This window comes from Callospermophilus lateralis, unplaced genomic scaffold (assembly GCF_048772815.1).
Source record: "Callospermophilus lateralis isolate mCalLat2 unplaced genomic scaffold, mCalLat2.hap1 Scaffold_297, whole genome shotgun sequence".
Lineage (NCBI taxonomy): Eukaryota > Metazoa > Chordata > Mammalia > Rodentia > Sciuridae > Callospermophilus > Callospermophilus lateralis.
In genome coordinates, this window is record NW_027513621.1 from 1488717 (window position 1) to 1498947 (window position 10231).

Genomic DNA, 10231 nt, shown 5'->3' on the forward strand with positions numbered 1-10231 from the left:
AGGACACATCCATTGATGCATTCTCTTTTCTAATGTATAAAACCACGGACACAGTGGGATACACAGACATAGAAACACTCACCTTGTAAAACGACTTACTAGAAACAGTTCACTGCAAACCAAACAAACCTCCTTTCCTACCTATTCTCAGAACAGAGACAAAACCACACACCCACACTCACAAAGGCACCACCTTCCCCCAAGTAGGGCTACGACTGTCCGGAGTGTCCTCTGACTGGTGGACCATACTATGTTCCCCAGTAATGGTCTGTCCTGTCTCAGATCTGGTGTCCTTGTCCAACTCTGTGAAGCAGTCAGGAGGCAACGGTGAGCCATTACCTGCTTAGTCAGGAAAGGCTCCTCTTCAGATCTTTTCTGTCATTTGGCCATCTTCACATCAGTCGGTACCAAGAAGACTGACTCTGTCCTTGGTGATTCCAAACAAATGAAACCACTTGGACTAGAACTGGGACTGAATCTGGGTGCCTGGCCTCCTGGATTTCAAGTTCAGAAAGTTCCATCAAGAAGGAAGTGAGGTAGGTCACTTTCTTCAAGAACTGAATGAGGTCACTGCCTTGGCAACCACTTTGTCCTAACAGTTGCTTCCAAGGATCCCATGAGATGGAGGCTACCCCTACTTCCTTTGACACTTTCACAACTTAGAATGGTATATCAACCTTAGGCACCCGGGATCGGCTCTCCACACAAACCTGGTTTGGTCCATCTTCTCTACATTAAGAAGAGAGAGGCTGATTCAGACACAACCCTTCATCCTGACCAGGTTGTTTGCCATGGAAAATGACTTTTGGTCTCTCAGGTCCTTAATTTCTGCCTACATTTTCTCAAGGAATCATTTCAGCATGGAACTTTGAGGTTCTCAACAGGTGGAGGATTCCCTACATTCCTGTATTGTAAGAACAAATCTGTCCCAGCTCTTCTGTAAAGTTAGATTGAGTGAACAGTGTATGGTTAGGGTTAATATCATGTTCAATTTGGGTTAGGAATCATTCTGCTCGATGAATAATGGTATTGAGAACCTGCGATATTAATAAGAATATAGAGGTTAAATATATGTATGAAAACAGAAATTAAAGTAAGATTTGAATCCTAGAAGGGCATTGGGCCCTTGTTTGGGATATTTAGCTTTGAATTACTATCTGCACAGAGGTCTCAAATAAATCGATATACAATGGTAGAGGAATTTGAACCTTGGATGATTGAATGCAGAAGAGAACATCCAGTCAAAAGGGATAGTCGGTAGCATTTGAAAGATAGTAGTTAGGTTTAGCAAGTAGAGTTAGTATAGGATATGTAACAAGAGTTCTTTAGCAATATTTTTTCGGGTAGAGAGTGAATGTAAATATCAGCACATATGAAGAGTCAGACACAATGATAAACTGGGGAAAATTTGTAGGAAAGCAGATATTAATAGAGACATTAGGAAATCAGGCAAAGTAAAAAGTGAGTGATAGGATAAGACATTTTCAACAGGGTTGAGTTTGAATATATAATCTTAGGAAGAAACAAATATGTAGTCACCAATAGGATTGACATTTGAGAGCATTAGGCAACATGGACATGGATGTTGTTAGTAATCCATGTTCACTTTCCATTTAGGCTTTGGTACAATCCTAAGTGGGACCTTTGCATTTTGTTTCCAGATTATTACTGTGATAACATGTATATGTAGATCAGATGACGTTCCACCATTTCTAGGAGCAGTATTTTGAAGACGTATAAATTAGCATTGGGGGTAAAAAGAGGTGTACCCTGTTTCTATGAATATACAGATAATGCATGAATAGACATTAATTTCAATAAATAATATAACTTGTTCCACTATAAATAATGGATTTAATTGATATCTGAAAATATATATGAAATCTTATATTGATATGCAATCATTCATGACAACCAGTTATACACCTAATGTTAATATTAGGGTATGGTTTATCATGAAGTTTGTGTGAGTTTTGCTTCAAAAGTGATTATGGAAATTGAAAATAATGTGTTTGGAAAGAAGTCTCATGAAAAGGCCAGTCAAGGAACACCGAGGAATTCATGAGTTCTGAAGCAGGAAGTGATTGAAATTGAAAAAAAAAACATGATAAATTTGCTAACTTGTGGATGAAACATTATGATATGAATAAACTGAAGAAATATTAATGTATTAGTGTTGAATAAAAATGAACATGAAAATACACATCATGTCCCATAGGAATCTACTTGCATTGATGTTAAACTGGGTCAGTTACAGTAGAAATATTAGGATTCGTGTGCACCATTCACCAAAGTTAGTTTTCTTTTTTTTTTAATTTTTATTGATGGTTGATCAAAACATTACATAGTTCTTGATATATCATACTCCACACTTTGATTCAAGTGAGTAATGAACTCCCATTTTTACCCCGTATACAGATTGCAGAATCACATCAGTTACACATCCATTGATTTACATATTGCCATACTAGTGTCTGTTGTATTCTGCTGCTTTTCCTAACCTCTACCCTCCCCCCTCCCCACCCCTCCCCTCCTCTCTTCTTTCTCTACCCCTCTAGTGTAATTCATTTGTCCCCCTTGTATTATTTTCCCTTTGCCCTCACTTCCTCTTGTATGTAATTTTGTTAACCCTGAGGGTCTCCTTCTATTTCCATGCAATTTCCCTTCTCTCTCCCTTTCCCTCCCGCCTCTCATCCCTGTTTAATGTTAATCTTCTCAAGCTCTTAGTCTCTACTCTGTTCTTTGTTACTCTCCTTATATCAAAGAAGACATTTGGCATTTGTTTTTAGGGATTGGCTAGCTTCACTTAGCATAATATCCTCTAATGCCATCTATTTCCCTGCAAATTATATGATTTTGTCATTTTTAAATGCAGAGTAATACTCCATTGTGTATAAATGCCACACTTTTTATCCATTCATCTATTGAAGGAAATATAAGTTGGTTACACAGTCTTGCTATTGTGAATTGTGCTGCTATGAACATCGATGTAGCAGTGTCCCTGTAGCATGTTCTTTTTAGGTTTTTACAGAATAGACCGAGAAGAGGAATAGCTAGGTTAAATGGTGGTTCCATTCCCAGCTTTCCAAGAAATCTACATAATGCTTTCCAAGTTGGCTGCACCAATTTGCAGTCCCACCAGCAATGTACAAGTGTACTCTTCCCCACATCCTCGCCAGCACTTGTTGTTGTTTGACTTCAAAGTTGCTGCCAATTTTACTGGAGTGAGATGGTATCTTAGGTTGGTTTTTATTTGCATTTCTCTGACTGCTAGAGATGGTGAGCATTTTTTCATGTACTTGTTGATCGGTTGTATGTCCTCATATGAGAAGTGACTCTTCAGGTCCTTGACCCATTTGTTGAATGGGTTATTTGTTATCTTATTGTCTAATTTTTGAATTCTTGGTATACTCTGGATATTATGGCTCTATCTGAAGTGTGACGAGTAAATATTAGTTCCCAGGATGTAGGCTCCCTCTTTACATCTTTTATCATTTCTTTTGCTGAGAAAAAAAAACTTTTTAGTTTGAGTAAGTCCCATTTGTTGATTGTAGTTATTAACTATTGTGCTATGGGTGTCCTATTGAGTTATTTGGAGACAGACACCACAGTATGTAGATCATAGCCAACTTTTTATTCTATCAGATTCCGTGTCTCTGATTTGATATCTAGCTCCTTGATGCATTTTGAGTTAACTTTTGTGCATGGCGAGAAAAAGGGATTCAGTTTCATTTTGTTGCATATGAATTTCCAGTTTTCCCAGCACCATTTGTTTAAGATGCTATCCTTCCTCCATTGCATTCTAGCCTCTTTATCAAATATAAGATAGTTGTAGTTTTGTGGATTGGTTTCTGTGTCCTCTATTCTGTACAATTGGTCCACCCGCCTGTTTTGGTACCAGTACCATGCTGTTTTTGTTACGATTGCTCTGTTCTATAGTTTGAAGTCTGGTATCGCTATACAACCTGATTCACACTTCCTGCTTAGCATTGTTTGTGCTCTTCTGGGTCATAAATTTTTCCATTTGAATTTCATGATTGCTTTCTCTATTTCTACAAGAAATGCCGTTGGGATTTTGATTGGCATTGCATTAAACCTTTAGAGAACTTTTGGTAATATCTCCATTTTGATGATGTTAGTTCTGCCTATCGATTAACAGGGTATATTTTTCCAACTTCTAAGATCTTCTTCTATTTCTCTCTTTAGGGTTCTGTAGTTTTCATGGTATAATATTTCATCTCTTTTGTTAGGTTGATTCCCAACTATTTTTTTTTTGAGGATATTGTGAATTGGGTGGTTGTCCTCATTTCCATTTCAGAGGATTTTTCGCTGATATACAGAAATGCCTTTGAATTATGCATGTCGATTTTCTATCCTGCCCCTTTTCTGAATTTATTTATTAGCTCTAATAGTTCCTTTGTAGACCGTTTTGGGTATGCTAGACATAGAATCATGTTATCTGCAAATAGTGATAATTTAAGTTCTTCTTTTCCTAATTTTTTGCCTTTAATTTTTTTTGTCTTTCTAATTGCTCTGGCCAGTGTTTCGAGACTATGTTGAACAGAAGTGGTGAGAGAGGGCATCCCTGTCTTGTTCCAGATTTTAGAGGGAATGCCTTCAATTTTTCTCCATTCAGAATGATCCCAGCCTGAGGCTTAGAATAGATTGCTTTTACAATATTGTCGTGTGTTCCTGCTATCGCTAGTTTTTCTAGAGTTTTGAACATAAAGGGATGCTGTACTTTGTTGAATGCTTTTTCTGCCTCTATCGAGATGATCATATGGTTCTTATTTTTAAATCTATTGATGTGATGAATAACATTTATTGATTTCCGTATATTGAACAAGCCTTGCATCCCTTGATCATGGTACACAATTTTTTTGGTATGTTTTCATATCCTATTCGCCAGAATTTTATTTAGGATTTTTGCATTTTTCCTGAAATACCTTGAACAGTATTGGTATTAGTTCCTCTTTAAAGGTTTTGTAAAACTCTGCTCTATACCCATATGGTCCTGGGATTTTCTCAGTTGGTAATCTTTTGATTTTTTCTTCTATTTCCTCAATTGATATTGGTCTGTTTAGGTCTTGTATATCCTCCTGTCTCAATCTGGGCAGATCATATGACTTAAGAAAATTATCGATGTCTTCACTTCTACTATTTTATTGGAGTATAAGTATTCAAAATAATTTCTGATTATCTTCTGTATTTCTGAATTGTCTCTTGTGATATTGCCTTTTTAATCCCGTATGCTAATAATTTGAGTTCTCTTTCTTCTGCTCTTCGCTAGCATGGCTAAGGGTCTGTCGAATTTATTTATTTTTTCAAAGAACCAACTTTTTGATTTGTCAATTTTTTCAATTGTTTCTTTTGTTTCAATTTCATTAATTTCAGCTCTGATTTTGATTATTTCTTGCCTTCTACTTCTTTTGCTGTTGTTTTGCTCTTCTTTTTCTAGGATTTTGAGATGAAGTATGAGAGCATTTATTTGTTGTTTTTTTCTTTTTCTAAGGAATTAACTGCAAGCATTGAATTTTCCTTTTTGAACTGCTTTCAATGTGTCTCATTGATTCCGATATGTTCTGTCTGTGTTTTCATTTATCTCTAAGAATTTTTTAATTTCCTCCTTGATCTTCTATAACCCATTGATCATTCAGTAACCTATTGTTAATTCTCCAAGTGATGAATGATTTTTTCTTTTTTCTTTTATCATTGATTTTAGTTTCATTCCATTATGATCAGATAAGATGCCTGGTATTATCTCTACTCCTTTATATTGTCTAAGCGTTGCCCTGTGACATAATATATGATCTATTTTTGAGAAGAATCCATGTGCTGCTGAGAAAAAAGTGTAACTGCTTGATGTTGGGTGGTATATTCTATATATGTCAATTAAGTCTAGGTTATTAATTGTGTTATTGAGTTCTATAGTTTCCTTTTTCAACTTTTGTTTGAAAGATCTGTCCAGTGGTGAGAGAGGTGTGTTGAAGTCTCCCATGATTATTGTATGGTGGTCTATTAGACTCTTGAAATTGAGAAGAGTTTGTTTGATGAACATAGCTGCACCATTTTTGGGGGCATATATATTTATGATTGTTATGTCTTGTTGGTGTATGGGTTCCTTGAGCAGTATGTAGTGTCCTTCTTTATCCCTTTTGATTAACTTTGGCTCGAAATCTATTTTATTTGATGTGAGTTTGGACACTTCTGCTTGTTTCCGAAGTCCATATGACTGATATGATTTTTCCAACCTTGCACCTTCAGTCTATGTATGTCTTTTTCTAACAAATGTGTCTCATTTAGGTGGCATATTGTTGGTTCTTGTTTTGTGATCCATTCTAGTAGCCTGTGTCTCTTAATTGGTGAGCTTAAGCCATTAACATTTAGGGGTATTATTGAGATATGTGTTGTTCTTCCAGCCATATTTGTTTATTTATGTTACTAAACATGGTTTGTTTTCCTCCTTGATTATTTCCCCCCCTTTACTGTCCTACCTACCACTGTTGGTTTTCATTTTTATTTTCCATTTCCTCTTCCTGTAATGTTTTGCCGAGGATGTTTTGAAGAGATGGTTTTCTAGCTGCAAATTTTTTTAACTTTTGTTTATCATGGAAGGTTTTAATTTCATCTTCCATCCTGAAGCTTAATTTCGCTGGATACATGATTCTTGATTGGAATTTTCTTTCAGTGTTTGAAATATGTTATTCCAGGATCATCTAGCTTTCAGAGTCTGTGTTGAATGATCAGCTGTTATCCTGATTGGTTTACCCCTAAATGTAATCTGCTTCCTTTCTCTTGTAGTTTTTAAAATTCTCTCCTTATTCTGTATGTGGGGCATCTTCATTATTATGTGTCTAAGTGTGGAGGTCTTATGATTTTGCACATTCAGCATCCTGTAGGCTTCTAGGATTTGGGATTCTGTCTCATTCTTCAAGTCTGGGAAGTTTTCTCTTATTATTTCATTGAATAGATTGCTCATTCCTTTGGTTTGGACCTCTATACCTTCCTGTATCCCAATGACTCTTAACTTTGGTCTCTTTATGTTTTCCCATATTTCTTGGATGTTCTGCTCATGGTTTCTTAACAGTCTTGCTATTCTGTCTATGTTCTTTTCAAGTTGAAATACTTTGTCTTCATTGTCTGATATTCTATCTTCTAAGTTTTCTACTCTATTGGTAGTATTCTCAATTGAGTTTTTAAGTTGGTTCATTGCTTCCTGCATTTCTAGGATTTCTGTTTGTTTGTTTTTTATAACCTCTATCTCCCTGTATAGTTGATCTTTGGCTACTTGATTTTTTATGTAATTCATTGTCAAAGTGATCTTTCATTGTATGATTTTGCTGTCTAATGTCTTCCTTGAGACTTCAGATCATCTGAAGCATGTATATCCTGAATTCTTTAGCTGACATTCCATCTGCTGCAGCTACTACCTCTTCTAAAGTTGAGTTTACCTGCGTTGCTTGTGGTCCTTTCTATCCTTGTCTTTTCATACTGCTCACATTACTTTCTGCTTGGTGAAACTGTTATGTTTTTGAAATTTTCCCCCTATATATTTATATTGCTCTTGTGTAGTGGAAAAGTCTCCATTGCTGGGGCAGTCGGCGGCTGTGCTACTCCTCCAATTTGGGTGATCTGTCTACCACGCTGACTGGCTGCAGGGCCTGTTCTGCCTGTCGGTCGCATTTCTGCGTACCTTGCAGGAACTGGTGGCGGTTCTGCTCTGAACCTCCTCCAATTGGTGAGACCTATCTACCACACCCGCGGACACCTGGGCTGCTTCTGCCGGTCAGTGTCAGGTCTGGCATAGGACCTTGTACCTTGGATGATTGATTGTCAAACAGAACTTACAGTCAAAAAGGGATAGTCGTTAAGATTAGGAAGATATTTGTTAGGTTTAGAAAGAAGAGTGAGTATAGGATTTGAAACAAAAGTTCTTTAGCTATAGGGTTTCAGGTATAGAGTGAATGTAAATGTCAGCACATGTGAAGAGTCAGTCACAATGATGAACTCTGGAAAATATGTAGGAAAGCACATATCAATAAAGACGTTGGGAAATCTGGCAAAGTATAGTCCGTAGTGAAAGGTTAGTAAAATAAGTACTTGTCACTTCCTGTTTTTCTGTATGCTTAACAAAACACTGTTGAAATCTTGAGAACTGTTTGCTAAACTTGTTTCCAGAATGTGCTGTCCCCAACTGCCAAAATGCAGAATTTACTCCCTCACCCGGGTGCACGCAAACCGCTCCCTCGCCCGGACCCATCAATAAACTTTCCTCCCTGCGCTCTCAAAGGAAAGTATATAAGCTCTACTTAAGCTGTTCTCTGGGCTCTCTGCTCTATTCAAGTGAGCTCTGAGGCCCAGCATGCTGGACCCCCAATAAACCCTTTGCTTTTGCATGAGACAGTCTCTTGGTGGTCTCTTTCCCCGATTCTCGCCCGACCTTTACATATGGTGGTTCCACCGAGATCTGGCAGCGGTAGACAAGAGACCCCAAAGGGCTCCTCTCAGGGTAAGTAAGGTGATTCTATCTGGTTTCAGGTATCAGGTTAGGGCTTGGCAAAATGGCTGTCGATGAAGAGCATGAGCTCTTTCCGAGGGTGGCTGACAGTTGTGTCACAGAGCCACAGGCCACATCCCTGGGGGACGCCACAGAGGACTCGGGAAATCGAAGAACAATAGTCTCTTTGACTCATTGATATTTTGTTTCAGACTCGGTATTGCCAGCCCATTGGGTTTTGTTGGCTATTCAGTCCTGGTCTCAGTATTGGACGTTAATTTCCTGTCTTTATTGTCTTGTCTTGTCTGTGTCATGTGTTGTTGCTTTTACTGTTTGTGTATCTTTCATTATGGGACAGAGCACTTCAATGCCTCTGTCTCTGACCCTTGATCACTGCACCAAAGTCTGATTAAGGGCTCAGAATCTTTCTTTTTCAGTAAAACCCTGGTCCTGGCAGGTTCTCTGTGCCTCAGAATGGCCCACCTTTGGATTCAGATGGCCCCTAGAAGGATCTTTCTAATTCCGCTAATTTAAAAAGTCAGAGATATAGTCTTTCAGCCAGGGCCACTTAGCCATCCAAATCAACAGCCATATATCTTAACTTGGCAGGACCTCTGCAAATCTCCTCCTCCATTGGTGAAGCCTTTTCTTACCCGTGCCCCCGCTCTTTCTCTTTCCCCCATGATATCTCAAACCCTCTGCTCTTCCTCCTCCTCTACCCTCTGTTTTCCCTCAGTCACAAGATTTGACTCTACTGGACTCTCCTTCCCCTCTTTATCCCCTCCCCTTGCACCCCAACCCCCAACACCCTCTAAGTGATTTCCCTGGTGCTGACTCAGCCTTTCCGCCATTGGAGGAAGCTAAGCCAGCCCAGCGCCCTCCCGATAACTCCCCTGCAGCACACACAGCCCCTCCTACCCTGGAGGAAGCTGGCCGGGCTAAAGGAACTCGCCAGCGGCAAATGATTGAAAACCCTGGAACTTCCGTGATGCTCCACCTCAGTCCCTATGGGCCAATGATTGACGATGGCAATGGTGTAAAAATGCAAGCCTACCAGTACTGGCCTTACTCCTTTTCAGACCTATAAAACTTGAAGAATAACAATCCTCCTTTTACCGAAGACCCCACCCGGCTCTCAGGTCTGGTTGACTCATTAATGTTTTCACACCAGCCTACTTGGGATGACTGCCCACATCTCCTAGGGACTCTCTTCATGACAGAGGAACAAATGAGAATCCTCCTGCAAGCTAGAAAAAAATATAAATATCCTTGGACCAGATGGGTGACGGACAACAACTTCCCAACATATTCAAAGCTTGATTTTCCTTGAACCGACACAACTGGGACCCCAACACCTTTCAAGGTAGGGAGCAACTGTCCACTTATCACCAGGCTCTAATAGCGGGTATCTTAGTGGCCGCTAGGTGACCAACTAATTTGGCCAAGGTAAGAGAGATTATTCAAAGGCCTGATGAATCTCCCTCTATGTTTCTAGAGGGAATTATGGAGGCATATAGGAGGTATACTCCTTTCGATCCTCAGGCAGAGGATCAAAAGGCATCTTTCACGATGGCCTTTATTGGGCAAGCTGCCCTGGATATTAAAAGAAAGTTACAATGCTTAGATGGATTACAAGATATGACTTTGAGAGATTTAGTCAGAGAAGCCGAGAAGGTATACTATAAGAGAGAAACTGAGGAAGAGAAGGGAGCAAAGGGAGGATAAAATAAATAA